Here is a 27,252-nt window from a genome sequence, read left to right on the forward strand (position 1 = left end):
AGAGGGGCCCTGGCCTCGACGGGAACCGCGTAAAAAAATCTCTCGTTCGCCGTTACACAGCATTTTTAATCACGTCTTTCGCGCAACGAGAATGTTTTTTTTCCGCGAAGGAATGCCTTTTCTTCGTCGAAACCGTTTCGCGAGCAAGCAGGCAAGCAAGCAGGCGGCCATTCTTGATATTTGCTCGTCTCCTCTCTTGTTCCGCCGGTGAATTCCGCGTCGGCGCGTTAATGAAAATTGCGATTAATTATAATTTTTCGCAATGCACTGGCGCCGGCGTCGAGATCGTAATTAATTAAAGAAAGAACGAAGCTTCTGTATTCTCCGGCTGGCTGCCGTGTCAAACAATGCGTTACACTTCCGGCCGCCGTTTTATCGTAACGCGCGCCCCGACGAAGAATGGCGAACGTTTTCTCGCCGCTCGGTCCCAAGTTTCGCGCGAATTTACTACGAGCCGCGAAAAAGCGATACGACACTTTATACATTTCCATATTCCGTACAATTATAAGTCGGTAGTGCACATTTTATGCGCCGTCTGCTATATATTGCGCAATTACCTTTGAAACAGGCGGGGCGGGTCGTCTGAGACAGCTAACCTGGGACATTCGTTTGCTTTTAACCGTGAAAAAGATTGTTGCAGCCTGAATTTATTAATTTTAGAGAGAAGATTCCAGGTGAAGGCGTTCCAAGATCACGAACTTTTTTTCAAGAGGGTAGTAATTGTTTTTAGCTAAAAAGCAAACGTGACAATTATTTTTATAATTGAAACTATGCTCGAGTATAAAAAGACCTAGCAAAAATAAAAGTATTATCCCAGTTCTGGCAATCGACTCGTGAAATAATTGTTAATAATATTCGATAGAATAATTGCATCGAGAGTCCAATAATTTTATTCTGGGCTGGAGGGTGCCTAGGGAGGTACTTTTAAATAATAAACGCGAAACGCTGTTCCACCACGTAATGTAATTAAGAAATATTCCCTGTTCTCGCGCACGAATTCTGTTTGAAGAGGGGTTCGCGAATTCTGCACCCGCGAAAAAATGAACGATGGTTTCGTTGAGAAGATACGGAGTCGGAAAATTGTATCTGAACTATAATTTTGTTTTTCGCGCGTTGATAAATCGCGGTTTGGAAAGGTCATCCGGAGGTTTATGAGGTTCCGTGAGTCGCTATAAAATACGTGCAGCGAGTCGTAAAAGTGACTGTACACTTTTGATTTCTGATTTCGAGCGGCTGGTGCCATTTCCGAAGGGCCATTATGTAAATGTTCGCTAACAGGAAGGAGCAATCGGGTCCTCGATCAGATACGCGGCTCGAAAAGAGCTCGAAGAAGTCGAATGATTTGCTTGCTTAGCGTCGCAAGATTGGGTCTTTTTATACGCGTCATATTGTCTAAGAACAAAGAGAAACTCCTCTTATGCGTTTCGTAATATTTTATAATACTCTAACTCCTCATCGTGCTACCAAGTATATTTTTGTGTTCCATTACAAGAGCTCATTAAAATTCCTACTTTGCGTTTGAATGCAAGCCAGAAAATGTCTCGTCGTAAATCTCCTAGTCTGTTTTAGAATACCCAATGCTTCGCGGATTTACTGCGAATCTTGTTTCATAAAATAGCAAGGTGTTACAATGTTGCCAATGGGTGTCTAATAAACAACGTATTTTAAGGAATCTTGTAAATCTCGTAATCAAAGAATTCGCTAGATATATACTCGAGACAAAAATAGGTCAGACAACGAATGATGCAAGATACAGCCACGTATTTATCCGCGAAGAGAACAACAAATTTGCCAATTGCACTCGTCGATCACCTACGGTTTACGCTAAAATTAGTCGATTATTTTTGTCAGTCTTTCCTCTCGACTGTCGTGGCAGTCACTGGTGACCAGGGCTTATAAATAAAATTCACTCAAGCTACTGGCAAAAGCTAGCAGTTTACAAATATAAATTAAGATTATTTTATTGCTAAACGCGTAGACTTTCGACGGATGGTCTTGCGCGTCCCTTTGGAGGGAAAGAAAATGGACAACGTCGCGAGAAAATTTCGAGCAACGGGAACGAAACGCCTATCGGGTTCATCGGCGTTCCCGTGGGATTCGAGATCACGCTCTGTTTCGTATCAAGCGATAACCTCGAAATCGTTCGACCGCGTGCTCGAGGTGTAGCAGGAGTCAGAGAAGCGAAGGGGTGGCGGAGGAACAGCCGTAGAAGCTGGAGGACAAGATAGAAGGGAAAAATGAGAGAGAAAAACGGAAGGAACGAGGAGAAGGAGGAGGAGGAGGAGGTGGAGGTGGAGGTGAGGGCCCCTTCTCGGCCCTATTAAAAAGCCCGTTTCTGCCTCCGTTTCTGAAAGCCTCTTACGGCACTCGAGGCAACTGCGAAAGCACTTGAAAGCTCCTGAAAAGCCCGACAACACTTCCCTGGTTGAGTGCCGCGTCCCGCTAGGAGGCCGCTACGACTTCGCACCCTGTCACCGAGACACGGAGCCGCTGCGAGACCCTCTATGTGTTGCAATATCGCCGCTATCCTATGTATTAAACATCGAGTGCCCACCCCTCCTTCACGGGGGTGGCTGCCAGCGAGCCAGCCGCCCCTCTCGTGAAATCTCTCTCGGACGGACTTCGACCACGTTAAAGTAACCCTTCGTCGACAAAAGCGAGCGATATACAGGCTGTACCGTTACGCGTGAAACCCACTTTGGCTGTGGATTGGGGCCACGAAAACAATGGACGAACTTCGTGCAAACACGTGCTCCATTTGACCCTCCGCCAGAGTTATAATCATTTTTACACTCTCGAAATTTTTGATCGCTCCCCGAACTGGCTCGACCGATTCTATTACGTCCTTCGAGTTTACTAAATAAAATATTACCATAGCTTTGAGACACATTTTAAGTGAAATTATGAGGAAATCATTGCTTGGAGGACGAGGATTCAAAACAGCTATCTTCCGTGTTTTTCCGAATCGCGAAAGAAAGGTACTGAAATAACTCTTCTTGACTCCAAGTGTATTTAATTCTTTCTCTTGGGTGTTCCTTTCCGAATAGAGTCAATATTATTTTTGCAATGCTCTCAGAGACCCAGAACTTTGACAGTGAAATACTTATGGAGGAGTTCAACATGGTTTTCAAACATGCGTAGCAGAAACTTTGTTTTTCTTGAAAAATCGACTAACGTTTCGTAATGAACAATTAACTAACAGGACTGGTGTTACAGGGAAACCTCGCTGCACCCCGACGCCATCGTCCCAGAGAAAACATCTAGTGACCGTGGAGAGTGCCTCGCCAGAAGTTCTTTGATAGAATAAAGAACACTTATCCCGTCCCAGCTCGAAGCCCGAATCGTAAATCCCGGTTCATCCGAGCCAAGGAACGCAATCGGACAATGGAATCGGCGATACTAATCCCGAACGTGTTTACCAACCGTATCGGGAATCTCTGGAGGCTCCATTCGATTCCGAGAGAAAAGGAAACGCGGGTACTGGGCGTCGCGGGAGTAACGCGCTTCCGGTTGCTACGGGAATGGGTTAAAATTAGCGTGGAACCACTCCCCAGCTCGGTAAGTTTCCCCTTAAAACGGGCGACAACAATGACGAGAAAATAGAAACGGGGAAACTTTGTACGAATTATAGATGACTAATGATACCAACGGGAAGCAATTTATTCGAAGATCCATCATACTATAGTTAGTAACTTGTATTTCCCATTATATTTCATTTATTCATTTACTGTTTAATAATAGAAATGACGGTGATATTTTAAGAAGATCAATGTAGTCGAGTACATTCAGATTTTAGTAATCAATGAATAATACTAGGTCGTCATATTATGATTTCCTGGTCAGTTTAATAATATTTCGTAAAGTACAAATTTTACGTAATATGTAAAACGTGAACAACGTTTTCTGCATGAAATGTTAAATAAAAATTAGAATTTGAATATCGGAGTAAAGTTACTTTTGAAATCCAATAAAATTCAATAAATAAATCTCAAAATAAACATTGAAGGAAGCATAAATTATAGTAGCTAGTATAGTCATCGTGTAGAGGATGAAATGCCCTTTAAAATGAGCGCTCGTGCAAGCCGATAGCTCAATTAGTTCCGAAGATATAGCGATTTTAGTTTCAAGTCGATGCGGTGGCTAGTTTCGGAGATACGAGGCTTCGAAGTTTGTTACGTTTCATTGAGATCAATGAACACGCGCGCGCGTCAATAGTAAACAGTGCGTAGTAAATTCTTGGAAATACTACGCCGCAACTAGGTCACGACAGTCACGTACGTGGGATAGGTCAACACCACGCACGTGCGACAAGGAGGCACGACGCGACGCGTCAGACGGAGACACAGATAGTCGAATTAAAAAAATTACCCCTTTACATAAATTGCGATATCTCGAAAACGGAAAGTCGGATCGACAAAAACCAAAAACCACTTTAAAGGGGAGGCTTTGCCGCTGCCCACAGTGGCTTAATAATTAATATAACACTAGTAGTTTCGGAACTGCAAGCGTCTAAAGTTTTATGATTTTTATTACGCGTTAATAGGCCTTTTCTAAGGCGCCCAGCGAGATCGTAGCCGAATTAAAAAAATTATCTTTTACATAAATTACGATATCTCGAAAACGGAAAGTCGGATCGACAAAATTCAAAAACCACTTTAAAGGGGAGGCTTTGCCGCTGCCCACAGTGGCTTAATAATTAATATAACGCTAGTAGTTTCGGAACTGCACGCGTCTAAAGTTTTATGATTTTTAATACGCGTTAATAGGCCTTTTCTAAGGCGTCCAGCGAGATCGTAGCCGAATTAAAAAAATTATCTTTTACATAAATTACGATATCTCGAAAACGGAAAGTCGGATCGACAAAATTCAAAAACCACTTTAAAGGGAAGACTTTGCCGCTGCCCACAGTGGCTTAATAATTAATATAACACTAGTAGTTTCGGAACTGCACGCGTCTAAATATTTATGATTTTTATTACGCGTTAATAGGCGCCGAGCGAGATCGTAGTCGAATTAAAAATTACCTTTTACATAAATTACGATATTTCCAGAACGGAAACTCGGATCGACAAAATTCAAAAACCATTTTAAAGGGGAAGCTTCACCGCTTCTAATAGTGGCTCAATTATGCAGAAAACTTGAATGACTTCGGAACTGCACGCGTGTAAACTTTATGTACTTTTAATACGCGTTGGTAGTCTATTTTACAATAAGTAGTGAATTATTTTGATCACTTAATTTATAATAATTCTACTAAATGTATTTTTATATATTCGACAGTTTTAGGGAGTCTATTGATTACTAAAGAAGTTTGTAAATAATATATGTTAACGCTTCTTTTTCTGTTTTTAGAGAACTCTAGAATAACCGTTAATTAATATTATTTATTCATGAGAGTTTTACCTACTGATTTTTTAAATTTTTCTAATGAAAATGAGAGCAAACACGGCATCCTTGAAATCGTTATTAATTGCTATGTAAGCGAATGTTGCTTTCTCCTCGACCGAGGCAACCCAAGCTTTTCCACACTCATACATTAATTATAACAAAAATATTAATTAAACGGACCATTTTATAAGAGTATCGTGGACCGGAGATTTCAACGGAAAATTCCCGAGAAGAAAAATAAATAACAATAAAATAAGAAAATGTTTGTGGAGTCCCCCGACGCGAGTCGCTTTATTACGCTCGACGTCGCGGTGCCAAAAGTGCCAAGAGGCGTAAGAAGTATCAGATACGACGGTACCAACTTTGGCAGCCCTGATTGAAAGTCGATGAGACAAGGACAGGGAGCGAAACAACGATGGAGAAAGAAGCGAAACGCAAGAGAGGGACGAAAGGTGCTGGTAATCTGCGTGTTGAAGCGTTCTGGGCCGGAGATAACGGGAACATACATAATGCAGTGTTTCTTCTGCGGACGACCAATCGACGACGGTCTTAAGCGAAAATGGGCCAATGGCTTCTCGCGCGAGGAGCTTTCCCCTCGAGCCTTATTACAATACATTAGAATATCGCCGTGGTCGTCTGACTTCGTGCACGGCATGGAACGGTAAAGGCGGCACGGCCACGGTGATTTGCTTACTGCCACAGAAAACTGTCCTCGCGCCTTTGTATATCCAACGATCTATTAACCCTGTCGAGGTCACGGCCCTAAAAATTTATTCCCCAATCGGTCGCGGTATGCACTCCAGAGAAACGGCAATTTAAAATCGAAGGAGCTTAAAAAAATTAGCGTGGACTATTCTCGAGCCATCGGGGGGAAACAACAAAGGACGATAATAAGATTAAAAAATAGCTAAATCTTTATAGAGACTTTTCGTTTGGACAAACTCCTACCAGTGGGTCCACAGTATGCGTCAGAAGGTTCGAAAGTATACTTTTAGATGTACTACCCCTCCTAGATGTGGCTCGCGAGCAGTTTGCCTAAACGGTCGAACGTTTCCAATCGGCAGGAAGAATGGTAACGCGTAAAACACGGTTACAGGGCAGTTTCCTTGAAAAGCGTGCTCTATGGAGGACTCTCTGCGTCGTTCGCAGCTAAATGAAACAATTCCTGGAATTCTTCGTGACTTCCGTCCGGACGGGGGCCAAGGGCCGAGGGTCGGTTAATTTCTGGACACCGAGGTGGGCCGAGGGCGGAGTGTTTGAACGGGTGGCAGCCTCGCTTAATCTGACGCAGTTTAGACAATTTAGCGCGGTTACCCGGTTAGCGTCAAACATAACCTCGCCACTTGGCCGGGTGTAAAGAATGGCGGCCGTAATGTCGGTCCACGCACGGAGCAGAAGAGGGCTCACGAGGGAGAAAGATAGGTGTTCCAGCCCGCCGAGGGAGGCTGTGTGCTTACCAGTTACCGAAGCAGAAGGAAGAGTAGAGGGGTTGGTCGGCACCGGAATAACCCAGCTCTTTAATTTAAAGCCGCCGGACAGTAATTAAAATAACCACCCTCGACACATACTCCTTGAAGCGGTGCCCAACTCGTTCAAGACACTCGACGATGCTTCTTTCAGGGTCCAAGGATCTGTAACAGAAAACCCCGTTGGAATTGTAGTCAGTCTGTATCAGAGCATAGACGACTTTAAACATAAATAGTTGGGAGAATTGTTTGCTTGAGAGTTTTAGCGAACAACATCGTATGCAAGGTGATTCTATCTTAAGATCATAAGGGTGTGTAAATATGTAAGTCGTAAATATGGATTATACCAAAAATGTAAATGTATTTTAAATAAATCATTGCACTTGCACAATTAAAATGTGTGTGTGTTCTTTGAGGAAAATGTTCCGGAATTCCATCAGTATCATAGCTTCTTTAGAGGTCAAATGACACCTGATATTGGCGCGTGTCGTGTGGTTTAAGTCTGTTTAAGCTGCCTGTGGCTACGTCATGGATCGTTGGTTACCAATCACCGAGCTCGTGTCATGGGTCACTGACCACCAATCGGAGCTGTTTTAATTGTTCAGTCGAAATAGACTCGAATCACACGACACACACAGATACTAGCTGGCGATTGGACATCCTGAAGAAGCGAAACGTCACATCCGGACGCCTCGAACGATATCAAAAGCCTCAATTTTCTTATAAAGAAAGCCACATATATTATTCACCCTCTCACCCTTATCTCCCCCAATTTTCTGAATATCTAAACTTGTGTTAGCCTTATTACTATCTAGAATACATTACTATCTCAAAACAATCAATGTACAAATAAATTCAGTAAAAATTGACGACCATGCAATCGTTCATTTTTCTTTCACTTGAAATTATGTTGTCCAGCCTCGAGCTGGCATTAAGAGCACTAGATAATTGCTCGATTTCGAGCAATTTGTAATATGTTTCGCTTAAACGGTATGTATTTTCTTAATGAGCGTGTTATATTATACGCCATAGGTACAACGCAGTTAATGCCAGTAATTCAGCGTGGCTCGACCTCGTTGAGCACCGCGTTTTTGTTCACGGTCTTCTCGTTCGCGACCGCGAGTCGAGGTCAGGACACGCGTGTGCCGTAAGATTGAAAATCTGATTTAATTCATCGTGCGGCCGTTCCCCGTGTAATTTTCTTCTTCTGCCAGAGCGAAAAAGAAGAAAAGACATCGCGAGAGGCCGCGCGAATGGATCGCGTTTATTAAGGTTCGCCCGCGCCCGTTAATAAAACCCCGTCCGGCGCAATTAACGATCATAATCATTGTCAGGACAACTTTTCGCGAACGCTCAGGCTCGCGAGCGTATCGAATATTCGTCGCGAGTAGCAAAAATAAATAACGATTTGTCCACTTTGGCGATTTTTCTATGCAATATAATTCAAAATAAACATGCAAAATCTTCTCAGAATTCTATATGTGTAATATAATAAGGTTTCTACCCATATTTAAAAGTGAAAAGCGACAGTGGAGGTAGTGTTTAATAATAAAAATAAATAGAAGTAAAAAATATACGTGGGATTCCATCATCGACCGAATAGTGTTGCTAGTTAACGATGGCATCGTTCGCAACTCGGAGTGGCAGCCTTGAAGCAAATGCCCTTAAGTGCGTGCAATATGCAAGCTGATGGAAAGATCAGTATCAAATTGCAGGTAGTAACGGAAATAAGAATGGTATTATGTGGGTTCGCCGTTTAAAGGCTTAATGGTTGGGTATCTGGCGTAATATCGTTTAATGATTTACTTAGTCCTGGGTATCCATTAGCCTCGTTCCTTCTCTAACAATTTCACTGTCGAGAACCGAGAATATACTTGCACTTTTTGATTAATCGTCTATTCATTCGATGATATCATTATTTCTAATCTACTGAAAACTATCTACTCAAAACTTTAGACGTTAAAAACAATGTATAACCTTCTTTTACAGTTCATTGATAATTTTTTGTATTTTAAAAAGCAGTGAAAAACATAGGGTCAACGCTGGGGACCGCAAGTACAAGTAGAAATGGCGAGTAATGGACAAACACGTCATCCACGTCGTGCTCCACGAATTGTCAAGAGTCGATTTTCGAAAACAAAATAAACACAGAGTTAATGCGATTAATAATAGTTGAAATCGTCATTCAATAAATTGATTTCTTCTTAAGGTGGACAGATTATTTAATTCTTGAAGATCGGAAGCATCGAAGTACAAAACTGATCCGATGCTATCCAAGGCGGCGTAACATCGAAATAAATTATGAGCGAGCCGAGAGAGCGATCTCGAGGGAAATTTTGATAAAATCGCCTTGGCGGTCAAGGCCTTGATGTCCGAACGTCCTCGATCGAGGACACGTTGTTTCGTTTCGACTGCGGGACGATCGATTCGGGGCTGCATCTTTTAACGGGATCGATGCCCGGGCTCGAATAAAATTTCGCAAGTATCCTCAAACGAGTCCGGGGATCGCCGGTCCGCCGTCACGTTTAGAGTGCAATCGTAGCTGGAAAAGCGTCGATATAACGTAGGCACTCAGCCTGTGGCGCGGTCGAGTCCCGATATACCAGGTGTTACGATAAATTTAAACGATATTTTATTCAGGCGGGCCGATCGCTAGTTTTCAATTTGCCGGCTCGTATATATTTCGCGAAGGTCGGCCACGGAGGGTGGGAGGCGAGAGGGGCGGCAGCCCGGCCCTAGAGATGCAATTTCTTGGGGTGGTCCGCTGCTCGTCTGGACCCTCGTCCTTCTCGCTCCTTCCGTGGCTTGATGAAAAAATAATAATCCCGGGGGAACGGTCAGTTATGGGGAATGAAATCAGCCTGGCACCGTTCGTGCTCGCCCTATTGAAACCGTGTATTCCTTGTCTTTACCCTCACTGAATCCTTCTCTCTCTATGGCTTAGATTCGAGAATCGGCCGAAACGAAACGAATAATTCCCGTGTTCCTTGACCGTTTCACGAGCCTCTCGATAACACGATCCGTCGCCATGTTTATTTATCAGACCGTTGCATACGAGCATCGCAGGACGCAGAACGAGGGTAACAAACAAGGGAAGAAAGGACGGAGGAAAATTCGCGCCTAACCCGGGATGCATTAGACGCTCATTACGAGACTCGATTAACAGAAACGTTTCGGTGTAATTCACGGGGACACAATTGCTTAATCTACACTCGAGCGCGCGGATGAAACGAGTTACTGCAATAAGCGCAATTCCGCCGCGAGTAATTCCATTATGAAGCGGCGAAGAAAGGGAAACGCGTTTTCCCAAGTTTCTTAATATCGGGAGCTGCAGCGAAACGAGACGGAATTGTCCCATATTTCAATGAAGCTGGAACTCCAATTGACCTTAAATTGCGAACATTCATTCGCAATTTGCTTAACTTTCCCCGGCGAGAGCCGGCGAGCAATCAGGACGATGCCGCGCGCTACGAGCGTCGCGTTTACGAGACGCGGAAAGAGAATCACCCCCCGTAGCGAGTCGCCAGGTATTTTTAATCGCAACGATTCGATCCTCCTCCATCAGGGTTCAATCTATCAATTTTCAAAACGACGCGTTTACTTCCGAGTATCGTCCACGAGAGACAGGGGTGGATTCAGAAACCTTGAGTGAATCGCGTAAAAATATTATTTTGAAACGATTCATTTCCTTTTTAAACGTATTGCAGGTATCAGAAACCATAAAGTTTTGAATAAAATGTTTTTCGATATCTTCTATGGCTTCGCAGATATTCGCAATCAACATGAAGACTCACAATTCCTCCGGAAGGGGTGTTTTCAGGATCGTTTAAGGGATTTAAAATTTGTTAAAAATTCCATGAGCACTCGTTGATACTGAATTATATTTTTCATGTTTTTAAAATTATTGTCTCGTCTTGGAAAAAATGGATACGGGGACTTGAGCGCAAATTAAGCGTGGCGGAGGGCGTGTTAACGGATGTCGGCCGATGGGTCAAGCACAGGCCAAGCACTGCAGGTATTTAAACGGGCGAGTGTGTACAAAGGGGTGACTTAAACGAAGGAGCGCGATGGTTGGCGGAGGAAGATGGCGCGTCGGCGGCAGGTAGGAGTCAGTAGATGTTTGGCTTCTACTGAAATTAAAAATATCGATTCCCATTCGCACGCCGGGCTTCATAGAAGCTCAATTCGTTTCTCTCCTGCAAGACAATACCTATTCTTCCCGCGGACAGTAAGAGGTACAAATTGCAGTTGCATCCCCCGTTCGCTCCCGGTCCCTCGACTCTCGCTGCGCAGGAATCCCAAACACAAAGGCTCTTTTTCATTTGGTTTTTCTTCCCCCCGTGCCCCTAACCCCTTACTCACCAACCCCCTCCCTCCCCTAGTCGTCGTCACGGCACGCCGATTCACCCCCGCACGCCGTCGTCCCGCGGATCGACGATCCTTTCCCGTGGCATTCTGCTCTTCTTCTCGTGTGTTTGCCCCCCCCCACCCACCCCCTCCCCCTATTCTCCTGTGCCGCGGTGACCCGTCCAAATGTACGGAGACGCACCGGGTATACATAATTGACTAATCCATCGGATTACACGGGAAAGAGCCCCTCCCCCTACTTCCACCCTCGAACACTACCCTGTGCCAGACTACGACGAAACCTCCGCCCCCTCCCCCCGCTTTCTAATCGATCGAAATAATGCCACGGCCAATCGGCTCGATTGGAAAGCAGGAATTCGGGTTCTCTGATTCATCCGCTGCTCGATCCCAATCGAATGATGCCGTCCGGATATGGCGGCAACGGTTCTCTCTTAATTGGATGGTTCGTGCGACCCCGGGGGATAATTTATTAGGGAAAACTTACGCGTCATATAATAATAATAATCATTCACTCGGGGATGGGAACCCTAGATGTCGATTATAGCACGATTTTAATTCGATCCAGGCACGCTTACTTTGTTTTTAGATACAATCATAGAGGGATATTTAAAATTGCAATTTAAATATAAGAAGAATGAATTTTTGCAGAAAATAATTTGTTGATACTTAAGGAAACGATGCCCCTTAAAGAGAGAGGATTTGCAACCCTTTTAATCTCCACCAATATCACACGAAACGTATCTTAAGAATTTATGTCGAACACTCTGTAGCAATTTAGTATGACAAAGTTGCAAAGGGTTCCAAATTTGGGATGCATATTCAAGATGCGAAGGAACTAACGAGGCACGTAGAATTTTGAAAGTCTGATGGCGTTTAAAGTCGACAGAGTGTCGAATAATAAAGCCCTGAGCTGGGGAAGCAGCATTCTTTATGTACTGGGCGCGTTGGAAGAGAACACAGGTAAAGACGATTACAAACTCGCATACTTTTTTTAGCTCAGTGTTACCGATGGGGTGTGAAAATTTAATTATACGTTTCACATGGAGATGAACGATAATATATTAAAGTTGTTCAGATCTTCCAGTAAAGTAAAAGTCTGCATTGTTAAAAAGCATTGCAGACGTTGTTGATAAAGAAGTTAAATAAAACTGGACCTAATTGAGATCCTCGTGGTACACCAGATACAACAGATACCGGTTTGGATAAATGGCTGTTATATTTGACAAAGAGTGACCTATTACAAAGATAACTGGCCACGCAATGATGCTACCTCCAAAGCTCAAGGCATTTAACTTCCTAATCAGATGTTTATGATTAATGGTATCAAAAGCCGGTGGTTATGGAAGTCGACGTATATTGTTTCCACTCGGTGGCCATTGTCTATCTCCTGAGACAAATAGTTTCGGTATGGTGATAGATTCGTCACGGTTTATCGTCCGTGGAGAAGTCCGTGTCGCTTATCTGGGATCAAATTTCTCATTAAAACTGAAGCCTTGTCAACGACGACACTCAAAAATACACAACACGTTAAGGACGCCCAATTATCGTTGCCTGCATTATAATACTAAAAAGTTACTTTCAAGATTCAAAGCAATCAACAGTCCCTTTGGAAATAGTTCCTAAGATGTTAAGAAAATCTAGATCCACAACTTTGAGGGTAGTTTTGACTCCTCGAGCAAGAATCTGAACGAACAAAGAAAAAGTACGCGCCCAATATTCTTTCGTGCCCAGTTAGCGAGCTTGTTGGAAGATTTCTAGTCGGTTTGGAGGTCGAAAAATCGGAGATCGAGATTGTTGGATGCAGCGATCGACCAGGGAAGCGTTCGCCGCATATCTATTCGGCCGAGTCGATCAAACACCAGGGCGTCACCTGCACGGTGGCTTCGCAATTTCGAAGGGGTTTCAACGATGCGGAGCGACTGCTACCCTCTTCGACTACGAGCCTTGATTAGGCTTCCGGTTAATTAATAACCTCTCGTGCACACATAGCCGTGGCCCACGTATGAATATGCATGCGGCCTGTTGTGCGTTTCGCGGTGTGAGAGTGCCGAGTGTATTCACGAAGGGGGAGAGGAAGAGGACGGTGGAGAAACTATGGGGAAACGGAGTGAAAGAGGGAGCCAGAGAGAGGGAGAGAGGGAGAGAGAGAGGATCGGGAAGAGAGGGTGGCAGGAAACGAGAGGGTGTTCCAGAACGAGAGACAGAGGGAGGGTAGGAAACGAGAGAGAGGGCGAACGAGGGAGACGAGTGGCGGAGGGCTACTTATTTGCATTCGGAAAACAAAGGGTGTGGGCCGCGCTGTATGCTTGCCCCTCATTTCGCGTAACGAAGGACGAAGGGAGCCGATCAAAAGTCTTTTCCCGCCTTCTTCGTTGTACGCGTTTGAATCGCGAGTTTATGCTCGAGATTTTAATTAGTACCGCACTCCATTCCCACGCGGGTGCATTTTAAGGGCCATATCGTTGAATTAATGTGGCTGTTTACGGTTTGTTTTACTCTTTGGGATTTTTAAGCAGCCAGAAGGAGCCGCGTTTCCTTCCGCGCGCCGGCATTTCTCTGTTTATTATTCCATTCATCGCGTGATTTCGCCCCGACGCAACCGTTCGCGATAATCGTCTCCGATATTCCGCCATCGAACCGTTTGTCTCCCCCTCCTCCCATAAAATAGACAAAGTTAATCCGAACAGTCGGTCTCCGTAAAATTACATACATTAGCGACTGTTCAAAAATAATCAAACCTTCGCGCAAGAAACAATTGCTTCTAAAACAGGTACAGAACCCAGAGAATGAAACATTAAATGCACATTTCGGTATGCGATTCAACAACGCATCCTAAGTTAATTATTAATTATACCTACGTTTCCTAATTATGTATAAACGGATTGATGTGTGCGACAATTTAAAGAACTGTTCTGACGTACGAAACAAACACACAGACAATGGCACTAACCGATATTAATTAACATTAAACCTCCATTGTATCGTATTAATTAACACGCGAAAGGAAGTCGAAAATAAAAAATTTCGCAAAAGTTGCACCGTTGCCTCGTTGCTTTTGTGTCGGACTGAAGTCGTTAATTAGTATTTTTCCAGCAGCTTCGAAACTCCCGGAGGGACGCGACCGAAAATAGTTTTCAGCGATGTACTTCTACCGATTCAATTATCATACTTCATTAAGACATCGACGACGCCGCGTTTAATGGAATTAACAATTTCCCATAAACTTCAATCGACCGACAGGAACTGATACCATCTGTTCGCTACACCTGCGCTTTCGGTCCCTTGCACCTTATGGCGCACGAAACTCGAAACTATGACGCATCGTGCGTTCCGCGAGCCCTGACGAAATTAATTTACGAAATGATAGCCGCCGACCCCAAAACAATTAAAAAGCTATTACCTGTATTACCCGGGTTGCACGATACGCATTAAGCTCCTTAAAATGCGAACCTTTCCAATGGCGAAACGACCGCGCCGTGACTTTGACGGGACGCTAAAAACGAATCAGATCTATAATATGTCTTATTTAGCTTTTGTGCCACGCGAAATACGTCGATGGCACGGCTAAACACGACAATGGATTTTGTTATTGTTCCCGCGACACAGTGGCTTGAAAGAACGACATTGTATTGCGCGGAACGATAAAGATTGCCTCCGCACTGGCGCATTATACTATAGACCAGTGTTTCTCAAACCACGATGGAGAGGAGAACGAGAAAGAACATCAAAATGTCACTTATTTAGGCCTGAAAAATTGGTAATCGATTTTTCAGCGAACGCAAGTACGGATTAAAAAAGGATCCCCGCCAAATGCGGATGAATTCGTACGCGATCGATCGAAACGGATTGATCGCAATACCCGAGGAATCGTTTCCGTCGATCGCGAGCTATAACGTTTCGAAGACTCGGGAAGCTAGACAGCGATATATCCACTTGTTCGCAAGAGGCTCGACTTGTTCGAAATCTACTCCATAGCTCCGAATCTACTCGACTGTTCCGGAACTCGGTTTCCCGAGCATTTCTGATGTAATTTTCTTCTCGAATACAATAGCACTCGAATCGCGTTGCTCAACCTCGATCCCCTACCAAGCCGAATCCCTATCAGCTCTCTAAGCACCCAATCTCTACGGTTATTTTGAAACAAGATTAGCGACGGCGACCATCCTCGAACGCGTCAGGAAGTCAAATATTCTTTAGAATATTGAAACGACTCAATTCTAGAATACTATGTAGAATATCTTATTTTATAAGACGCGTTCCTTTTGACGATGGTCAAAAGTAATCAGATAAATTTTTACTCAATACATCAATGTACATAAGACGTATTCCTGTTAAGAAAGTTTCGATAATTGATTAAAAAATTTCCGCGTGAAATTCAAAGGTCTAAGGAGAGAAAGTGAAATCCGACAGTGTAATTGCGCTCGTCGAGAGGGAACTGAGAGCCCCTGCTTAGTACTATTCTGGTATCGAGGTAAAAACGCTGAAAATGAATTAACTTTTTGCCGCGGGGCCCGGACAGCGACCGCCAGAGCGCTCGAGTCACATTCTGAGGCATTGTGCGCCGTGTCACGTGGGGGTCCCATGATGCCCCGACATCGCGAATTAACTAGCTGCACTCCCTCGATGGACATCGGGCCTGACCTCGAGAAGATTGCCCGCGCGAAAGGAGAGTCCCCCGACTCGTTGCGGCCTTAATCGAGGTCGCGCCTCGGAGAAACTTTTGCTTCTTACGCTCGTTCGCGAAAAGCACGACGATTCGTCATCGCGTCCCCGGGTATCGCGAAATAGAAGTTACGCCCACGCCGTTGTGCCCCGTTTGCCCTATGTTTTCCGTCTGCTCCGCGATATTTCAATTTTTCACGATAGAAACACCCTTCCGTTTAACTATTCAGAATCGCTGATGACATTGTCACGCTAATGGTCCTGGAAATAAGAAACGCGGGAACACTGGTTATCGTTAGCGGAGCTTTGTATATTGCATCACCGATTCGTGTGTACATAACCTCCGACAACCATTTTACATGATAAATGAGAAGTTTGTGGCGACCACTCTTGGGGCAATTCCTCCAAGAAAGATTCAGGGCAGTATTTTCCAACCAGGAAATAATATTTCCTAGCGAGGTTTTCTATTGCCTTAGGTGTAATTAGAGACTTGAAATAGTTGTGTTATCTGGGGGGCTAAAGTAAGTAGAGTTAGATACACTTAACATACAAGGAAAATACGTGGACATATTAAGAAAATAATTGCTTTATACTCGTCTTTAAATAGAGAATTTTATGGCGACGTGAAAGTAGGGCAATTAAATGTTCCTCAACCATCCACGTAAATGAAAAAATAACAAGTGGCACAATTAGTATATATTTTTAGCGGATAACTAATTTGAAAATATCAGTGTATTAAAAAGCAGAGATAAACGAGGAATTAAAAGGTTAAGATAGCATATGGAATTTTCGACGCAAAGTTTAATTCAGAACGCCTCCGGTTTGATAGGGGAAGAAATGATTCCACGACGTACAAACACAAAGGGAGCCGAAGTTATCCGTTTAGATAAACGGTTTGCATTTCTAAGAATTTTATCGTTCGCGTGGAAATTTGTGCGGCTGTTGTGCATTCGTGGAATTATCGATCGCATCCACGGCGGAAGTGGATCTTTGAGCCTACGGTTGTATCAGAACACGCTCCTAGATTTAGACTGGAATGCTGTTTTAGACCGCGAGCTACGTACAGCTACAATCCCGTATAATTTGCGACGATTTGGATTCACTGGAAGTAAATTAAGCGTCATTAGAAGCAAGATGATGTTTCGGTTTCGTCTCGGATATTAACGAAAGGTTATTACAGTACCGCGAGCGTACCTTCCGTTTAGAGACGTCGTCGATTCACAGTGTTTTCTGAAATCGAGGCCGACTAACTCAGAAAATTTACGAGAATATAATGCAGGAGTTTTCACAATACACGTAAGAATGGCGAAGGATGGCCGGCAGTAATCATCTTTTCGCCACGTCACCGTGCAATATCCAGTCGATATCGATCGACGTTGCCCGCAGATTATTATGTCCGCTGATCGTGTCTTCTGAGAAATTGATACATCGGTACACTGGAGGTGGATACACACTTATAGAGATCGGGTGTGGTGCCTTTACACGACTGGACCGAGTAGACCGACAATCTCGCGCCATTACGATCGCATAATGATCGTTATCCGCGAGCACAAAGGGTTCAACAGTGGTGCTCAGCCAAGAAGGTCGATTTATCGCATCTTCGTGGCAGCCGTTCGAAACGCGACGATCACACTTCGGCCGCAATTATGATCCGAACGATAGCCGGATCGGGGCCCCCCCTTTTCGACGATCGAACGTACGCGGGGCGCATGCGCGCTGGATCGCCGGCGATAATCGCCGCGGCCCGCTGCGCGCGCGTGTAATTTATATTTAAATAAGCCGCGATCGAAACCACAAGGTAAATACGAGGATGTGTGTGCGTGCGATTTTCGCGTGGTATCGCAGTTACATTCGATCGCGTTGCGGTTAGCGGCGGAAGAGACGTTCGATCCTCGATCATCGGGACGCTGAACGATCGATCTCTGCCGGAAGGAATGCCCAGGATATCGATCGAGCCTTAGACATTTTGGAAATTGATTCTCAAATTAGCAAGTCTATACTAATTTTCAAAACCAAAAATCCGATAGGCCTAGAATATTTCGCAGACGATAAAATCCGTATCAAGGACTCAGAAGTGACTTGGGGGCCTCAAAGATTTCGGGACGTTCAAAGGATCCCTTTCTGTCTAGATATCGAGTATCCTCGAGAGCCCAGAGTCTGCTAGAATCCTCTCAGGAACCTGAGGCCTTCAGGAACCACCAGAGACTATGGAACGGACAAGACTGTCCAGACTTTTGAATTCCTCCAGAGACACGGGCCGTCTGGACTACTTGAATGGACTATCTTGATGTTTGGGAAGTTTAGGATTTTGGTATCACGCTCGTAGAACTTTTCTTGAGCGTCTATCGAATTAAATTAGTAAGAAGAAAGTATACTGTATAAGTGGAGCACTTGCGAGAGAAGTACGCCACACTACAAACTTGTCAACCTTCCTATTCTGTTTCTACAGTATTTAATGTAACGATTCGATTATAATCGGCGAAAGACCATTTCTATCGTCGAATTTGCAACTATTGTTACGGGACACGCTATCTTATTCCATTAACAACTGCATAGTATTCGACATCACGAGGGGGTACAGAGTGTTCGCGTTCAATCAACGACCGCTGCAACGAGCGAGTGATAATCGACGTGTAATCGTCCATTTGCTCGAACAAGCGTGCCGCGAACAAATAGCTTTGTCCGCGTTGATAGGTGTGTAAATATTGTAATTAAAATGTTCGATAATCATTGTCATTTTTCGAGGAACCACTTCATGAGTTTACGTTACGTTATGGCAGCGCATCAAGCAAACAATGAGCGCAATACCCGTCGGCCGTTATTGTCAATTTCGTGTTGCAGCGTCCCTTTATCGCCCGCTGCTTTCGCGCCCGGCGCGTAAAATCGAAACCTGGTTAATAAATACAAATTGCATCGCGCGCGGCTACTTAAGAATTAATCGTCGAACCTGATACGTACGATGACCGAACGCTTTCCCGTATTAATTCTCCGTGACAAATTTCACGGCCGTTAGCGAAACTCGCCCACCTTTAATACAACCCGTTGCAACGCGTTGCTTAAAGCGGCTGTCCCGAATATTGGACCATCTATCGAGGGCACTACAATTTCTTTCTGCTAGGATATCAATTTATATCTGTTGTTTCGATGTCAAAAGATTCTCTCTATTTCTGATTAGGAAGAGAAAAATATAGGAATCAAAATTTTCTCCAATATCCAAAGGAGGAATACATTCGATCTGTTCTTATTATAGCAGGCCCAAAAAGGCTCCCCTCTCCTTTCCTACATTTTCCTATAACAGCAAGGTGTTACGTTAGAATGATATTTCCACTCGGTGCGTGTTGCAATTTTGGAAAGAAACGGTTTCCTTGCCCCAGATCTCAGGTACCACGCGTATTCCCCATCCACGTAATCCTTCGTATAATGCCGGGCGCGCGTTCGCGGCAATTTTATTTCGATTCTCCGAGCCGCGGAGTGGAGGCTGGCCCGGCCATATAATAAAGGCAGCCCGGAAACAATATAAAACAATAAAGGGTTCTTACCATAACCGACGCGGTTGAGCCGGCGCGATATTGTATCTGCCAGAGGCCGGAGAACCGCTCCAGGGGGTTGGAGGGTGAGAAGCGAGCACGAGAGACGCACGGTGATACGAGAAAGGTGGCAGGAAGGGGTGGGAGGGTCAGTTGTCTAATATATGTGATAATAACTTCCAGCCGGGGAATCGAATCCGACGGGCTGCGAATCTTGGATCTGCATATATGGATTACCGCTTCGCTCCCCCTCTACGCCCGCAACCCTTGGCTCTACTACCCGGACGCGCAAACATACGTCCCGGCTCTTTCTTCGCGGCTACAACCCCCTTCTGCGACCGCAGAAGAATCGAGGGTTCAGGTAGCTAGGAGGATTCTGGGCAGTTTGCAAAACGATCGCAATCGTGTTGTACAAAGCGTATACAAGGGATGATTTGTACGCAGGATGTGATTGTGAGAATTTTTTCCCGAGGGTTGGTCTCCAATTAAATAGGAAGCAGGGGTTCGTGGATACTTTGAAACAATAACACTAATAAATGTGAAGAACGCTTGTGACTAAAAATCACTCGAATCCCCGCGAAACAATTGTTGAATGCGTGGAAAACAGGTCACCCACGAATCACTCTGTATACTCGCGGCAAACAAGTTACATGGTCCACTTAGCCGGCGCGTTTCCAACATTTCTACGCGGCGGTTCCGCGCGAACGGCGGTAAGACGCGTGTACAGGGCTCTGAACTCCCCTTGATTCGTTTATACACGATGCTGGTCCAAGTTGTACGGTCTATCGAGTTAGTGTGTCTGGTACACGTACGCCCGATGCCCGAGTTCGGTCGGACGCACACGCTGGTCGTCGGGCTCGCTCGCGAGTTAAATTTCGCGCATCCGTGCGCTGGTCTCCGTGTGTGTCCGTGTGCGGAAGCCCGGCGATGGAAGGGGGACGGGGAATTTCGAGATTGAAATTTGAAATATGGAAATAACAGAAAACGATCCCCCTAGCCGGGGCGAGAACGACGAGCATCGGTGCGCCCGACCGCCTACGCAACCTCCAAGACGAACCGGAAGAACGATTATTGGGGTTGGAGGAATGTTGTGTCAGAAAAGCTCCCGGTGTTATTCGCCTCGAATCCGGGTTACGTTCCGTAATTGAATGGAAAGTGATTTCTATCGTCCTACGATTTACGGTTAGCAACTCTAATATTCTCGAAACAGAAAAAAATCCCAAACGAGACTTTTAAAAAAAATAACTCCAATCTTTTTGACACTGATACGGTAGAAGGATATATTGATATTTCAACAAACTTAAAGCTTGCAACTAACAAGGGACCATCCCGAGGTGTAAATCTCCAATTTTGATGAAACTCCGCAATTACGTAGTTCTCATAAATCTATTAGACACGTCTTTTTTTGTAGCTGCTAATATTCACTTTAAGGGGTTGAAATCAGCCCTCAAAGTTGGAGGTTCAAAACATGCTTTGTTGAATATCTCGGAAACTATTAGAGATAGGCTAGAAATGTACCACGGAAATTTCATTCGAATCTTTAAAACATCATAACTTCTGAACGGATTAGACGATTTTAATGTTTAAAAAAGCAAACTACGCGTATTTTGATGGAGAATATGTACAAATCGCAAAAATATTCGAAAAGTTAGTCCTTGACCCCGCAAAATGAGAAAAACCCCATAAAAATGGTCCAATTTTCAAACAGCCATAACTCCTACAATTGTGAATATATTTCAATGAAACTTTTTTTGAAGTGGAGCTCATAGGTACCTACAAAAAAGTATTAGACAACTTTTCTGTAGGGCGTCAAACAAAATTACTAAAAATGAAAAAGGAATTTTTAAGAAAAATCGACAGGGGGTAGGTGCCTAAATTTCTCGGCGAAAAAAACATTTTTCAAATCGTTCTAAAAAAAATATTTTCAGTTACAGGGATCAATTACAATAATTTTTGGTGAATACACATACCCCCGAAATCTTACCCACTTTCGAGAAAAAAATTCAGTATTGGCGGAACTTTAAACGTTAATAACTTCTTAACGAAGCCACCATCAACAAATTGGTATTCTTGATTTTCGTTTTATTTTGGCCTCTAGAATCTTCCATTAAAATTTTTCCCAGGGTTGGCCCAACACCCTGTATGCGATCTGGTACTTCGTACAACACGAAATACGAAAAAAATTACAAATATAAAATCTTCCTTTAGCAGCTACAAAAAAATACGTGTCTAATAGATTTATGAGAACTAGATATTTGCGAAGTTTCATCAAAATTGGAGATTTACACCTCGGGATTGTCCCTTGTAAGTAAAATTAATGAAATTTTGTTCCAACTTGTGCCCAAATCGAGTCCCACGTACGAACTTCCGCGTTGCTCTACGCATTGCCGGAAACGAAAAGGGAGCATCGTGATTTCCGACCGTGGCGGAGCTTTTAAAAAAATGATAGACTACTGTTTCAAGCAGGAGGTCCCTTTGACCTGTAACCATGGAATTGCTCGTCGAGCGTATGATCCCCGGTGTCGTTCCCCTCGAGCGCCGTCTTTCCACGTGGTTTCTGCTTTTGGTCTTTCGGTGTTCCATGCAACAACCCGAATAGGACGGTCTCGTCGCATTATATTACGTTACGTCACATTATGCGCCTAGTCCGCTCGCCGGAACATTACGATGTTCCCGTGTTATGCTGGCTGGTTGGTTAATGTTCTGTGGCAGAATTCCAGCCGCGCTGTCTTCTCGAAACAAAGACTTTGTTTGCCGTAGCAGAAGTAGCCGCGCGGGCTATCAGGGCCACAATTCACCATTTACATTTCTCCCTTTCCTTTCTCGTCGCGAACGACCCAGGAAACGGCCGGGACGCGGCCTGAGATGCCAGCAATGCCTCCGAATCAGGTACGTCAAACACACTAACCCGAAACGCCATTATTCTTTATTTATTTTTTACTGACGAATAAAGTTTAGATCAATCTGATGTTTCGTCGTTCAGAAAGGATGATACCAACGTCAGATATCGCTCCCGAGGCGAATAAATGAAAGAATTAAGGATCGTTGCTGACCAGAAACCGTGTAGGGAAAAGTATGTTCGTGTAGGCAATAGATTTCAGAACTTTTTAAGATCTACTTGGAAGCAATAGATCTGTATTAAATTATTTAAGAAATATCACCGTACGTAAAAATAAAATTAATTTTTTAAAGAAAAAATGGAAGGAGTTTGATCGATAATCGGTTGGCGGGTGACCCACAGTTTCAGGTGGGCTTTGATCAACCGATACCAACAGCCCCCATTGAGCACCAGCCGTGCCCAACGTGGTCTAACTTTGGTTATCAAACGAGAGCTCGGTGCTTCCTGGTAAAACTATTGGCTACCGAAGTCTTGCTGTTAGTGCTAACACGATGGCAAGGAAACGAGGCAAGGGTCAGGATGTTGCGCAGGCGATAGCCATTTTCGAATATTAGGCCGAGAAACAAGGAGTCAACGAACTAATAACGTTCCGAGTTTCCGGGGTATAAATCGTGCACTTCCGGAAGACCGTTCCAAACCTTGTCTCGGCGTCGTGAATAACTTTGTCTAAGTTGGGAGACAACTGATACGATCGGTTGGGAATTCAAGGCTCCACTTTGCGGACAACGGTTCCTACCGCAAAGAAATTTTATCAACGACTTAAAATTCTCGAGATCTAGGAATTCAAATTATTTAAAGAAGGGTTCGTGGGAAATAAAAGGTACACTAATTAGAATATTGGTGTTCGTAGTAAGAGATGAGTGTATCAGGGAAAGAGGGATCTACCTTTTTGGCTTCGGGAGGGGAGAGAGGGAGAATCATCGGTTCTGCGTCAACGCGCGAGCCTCCTCGAAGATCGAGAACCAGATCCCCGAGAATCCCCGCGAATTCTCTGACAAAGAGCCGCGCGCCGGAGACCGAGGAATTCAGGAAGGCATAACGAGCGTTTTCACGCATCTCCGCGTAGAGGAGTGGCCCCGCCGCTGGAATTATTAATTAAGCACACTAATTAAGCGCGTTCATCGCGCTCGCCCGGAGGGGTCAGCCGTTGGGCGAGAGAGGGAGAGAGAGAGAAGGACAAAGAGAGCGCCGCTGGAGAGGGAGACGGCGCATTGCGAAGGTAACACGCGATTACAAACGCGATCGATAATAAATTACCTTTAAGCTAGAAACGACGCGCCATCTTCTCTCTCCCCCTCTCACTCTCTCTCTCACTCACTCTTGGCTTTCATTCGGCCATTAGAAGTCGTTGTTCCTAACCGTTCATTACCAGGTCCGAGCTTACGTGTGGGTCATGCGAGACGAGCGTATCTTAACGGCCGAGTAATTATGCTTCCTCCGTGGCGCGGGAAGGTTCAAACGTAGAGCCAAAGGTGGAGAGCGAGAACAGGGAGGGAAAGGAGTTCGAATACTTAGAGAGAAAGCAGAGTACGGTCGCGTAATAAATGCATGGGATTAACGAGGAATAAATAACGAGAGACTGTTAATAATGTCGTACCCTCTGCAAAGCCCCTGATTCGCCTCTTCGCGGCTCTTTTCACGGGCGGCCTTCGCACAGGGCTATGCAACTCCCTCGTTAAGGGGGAATTCTGGGCTTGTAACGCTAAAAATCACGAAACTTTCGGGAATTATTTTTTTAAAGAACCCCGGCGAACGTATTAATACGAAACGTACGTTTCTTTTTAAAGGAACTAGCGAGTGTATAAATATAAATATATCTTCAATTATATTGTCTACTAACAATCTTGTCTTGTTCCCTGATTAATTCTTATTCGGTATTCTTGAATTAAACTGTCGCGCGACAGATAGTCGATAGTATGAGCCACGCCGTTGTAGCCAAGTTCGTCGCGGTGAAAATGGAAGCACGGAGACGCGGGTCAACCGTGGCCGCGTTTCAGGAGACTTTGTTTAAATTTAGAATACACTCGAGACGCGGCACAGTGTAGCCTTTGATGCTCGAAACTGGTATTTCGTGTTTTTCATGATACACTGTTAGGAAATCTGGAGACCACGTAAAATGGTCCTCGGTGCGTCGACTCTTTAATTGTCGTCCCTTTAATTTCGGAGGATGCATCATCGAGTCGCGTGGTTACAGAATTTTTCAGCGAGACACTTTTCGGAGAAAATTATTCAGAAAGAATGCAAAGAATATAAAAGTATGTTTTAGTTATTGTCAACGTATCAAGTTTAAAAGTATTTAATTTTAGAGTACAGTGACTATTGCGTTAAATGTGATACATAACGTCGATAGTTTGAGCATATATTAAATTACATTTTACTTATCGTGTTACAACGAGATAACTTGGATACGGTCCATAGCGTATAGACTCGCTTATCCGAGTTAAATTGGATACAGGGACGAACATGTTAATTAGCGATCTGCAATTGGCATGGTAGATTTGCTGGACCAGTATACGGATTCGGATATTTCAGTTATCGAACTACTATCCTAACCGATCGAGCTATCTATGCTTTCAGCATAGATTGTGAGTTTAACACATCCTACAATGCCCTGCCTTTATCACGATATTTCGTTACGGTCAGTTTATCGAAGCTTCGTCTCTAATCTCGATTACTCGTTTTCGCCTTTTCTCGTTCAAACGCTTAGACTTTCGATTGTATAAAGTAATTTTAAAATCGAAGGCTATCGGTTAGGGTTTTTGCTCGTAAACGACAGATCGACGTACGCACGGCAGGCTCGTAAAACAGCCACGCGTACGTGAACTCCCATTCTGGTTCGTGGACGAAGAAAAGAGCTCCTTCTGGCCGGGATTAAGTGGCGGGGGAGGAAGATGGAAAGTGGACGCGGTGCGCGGAGAAACAGCGAAAGTGGTAGGGTGAATAAGAACGAGGCGAAGGTAAGGCACTAATGAGCAAATAAGGCGAAAAAAAGGTGAAAATTCATTAGCAGTCAGCTAGCAATGGACGATGGGGGAAGGGTTACCGAGAATCGGCGTAACTCTTTTCTCGGTAAAGGACTCGAAGCTCGACAAAGGACTCTAAAAATAAATACATAATTAAACGTCGCGATAATTAACTTCTTTATGTCGGGGAAGTCGAGGGAACGCGTCTTAAAACGCGAGTCCCGCGCGTTGGAGGAACTGTTTCGTTGGATACGAATCGTCCGGGCCTAAATAACGGATATCACGATAGTCCCAGGGGTCGCGATAAATACGATTATTGTGTAATAAATAGCAGGTGATAACTGTTCGTCTCAATGGGAACTCTAATTGGCCGGATTCTATCCGACGCGACAACTGCTCCGGTTTAACGGCGACGTAAAAAATGAGGCGACAAATCTCGTGCTTAATCTCCGAACGAATTTCCCGTCAATTTTACATCCGTGTCGTTTTGTAATCCTTTTTTAAGCTTCCTTTTTTTCACCTGTCGCGATACCGTGTAATCCTCTTTATTAAATAAATACAGTTAATCAAACTTGTAAGCTACACGCGAACCAAGGGCTCGCAAACACGTACACCGAATACGGATCAAAAGATAAATAGCCCGTGCGTTACGTACGTCATGGTATGCGGATGTTGAGGACCCTCGATTAAAAACTATGTTACGGAGAAAGGCCCCCGTATCAATTCTGAGAACCCTTTGGATTATCAATCTGAAGGAATGCAATCTTATAAAGGCTCGTTTGCACGCGATTGATAAGTCATGAATTATGCCTATGGTATTGAATACCACCTTTGTTGTGACGTACACATTTTTCCATTTTCTATCTACTCTATGCTCGATACTTCCTGTATAAGTGATCTCTTTCGTGATGTTGGGACCAGCCATGATCACGTCAGGCGTCATTTTTAGTTGCTGAGAAAACTATTGGTCCATCAACTGTGTTTTTAGATAAATTAACAAGCTGACTGCAACTTGCGACGTGTTTTCAAATCGTAATATAACAAATACAAATCTAAACGAATGTTAGACTTTATTAGTCGATCATGAAGTTGAAATTAGTCCAAAAATCTCGAAGTAATAATATATGCAGAAGGCTCGAACGCCTTTTCTATTTCTCGATCCGTGCGAGCGGCGCAACGGAGCATCGAAGTCAGAATTTCGTTCGGAGTCTCATTAAAACGAGACGCTCGAAGATCCCCAGGGTGCGTAAATCGGGAATACAATTACGCGAGTGACCTGACGAGTCCCCGCCTCCGTAGCAGCGGAACGGCTCGGGAAAATCCGTTCGATTTGGCTGAAACCCGCGCTGATCGACTCGTTCGCGGATCAGCCCGAGTCCACTCTAATTTAGACATTTTCGGCCGGCGGGTATATTTGTTATATTTTCGCTCGAATCATTATTACGCGGCACCGCACGCGCGCCGTACCAGGGGATTACGGCTTAATCCGGTCCGCTATAAATTGGGCGGAATCGCATCCCCCGTACTCTCCCTCTGACCCTCCCCCGCCACCTGCACCCTCCTTTATCATTCTACGTTTCCCTCTTGTCGCGCGACAGGAAATCCCGACTTCCTTTCGAACGACGCGAGAAAGGGCTGCGGACGATGATCGAATAGTCATTAAACTATAAAACCTTTCAGCACTGACTCAAGAATTTAAGAATAGTCGAAACTACTGGTGACTCAAAACGTCTTTACTTGGACTCATCGAGGTCCAATGGCCAAAAACAACTATGGTTGCGGAACTGGGTGCCCAGCCACGGGGGTTTGGACGTCGCTGGCGAAGTCATGGCGGCCCGACAAGAGAGAAAACCCCCATCGAGGAAACACGGGTCGGAATCTGGGAATATCGTAAGGTCGAACGAGACGGCCATACACGTATGGAGCAAAACGAGAGTCGAATCGCGGCAAAGAAATATCGTCGGTCAACGGAGAAAATC

General features: G+C 44.4%; 1 protein-coding gene across 1 annotated transcript in view; it reads right to left on the reverse strand.

Annotated features, from left to right (window-relative positions):
- The window catches only part of LOC143340460 (uncharacterized), a 641,167-nt gene extending 634,152 nt beyond the window's left edge, over nt 1-7,015 (reverse strand). Inside the window, exon 1 of the mRNA XM_076762436.1 lies at nt 6,846-7,015. The gene's annotated coding sequence lies outside the window, so the exon portion shown is untranslated. The remainder of the gene's footprint in view (nt 1-6,845) is intronic.
- Nucleotides 7,016-27,252: the final 20,237 nt, after the last annotated feature.

Source organism: Colletes latitarsis, chromosome 3, assembly GCF_051014445.1.
Source record: "Colletes latitarsis isolate SP2378_abdomen chromosome 3, iyColLati1, whole genome shotgun sequence".
Lineage (NCBI taxonomy): Eukaryota > Metazoa > Arthropoda > Insecta > Hymenoptera > Colletidae > Colletes > Colletes latitarsis.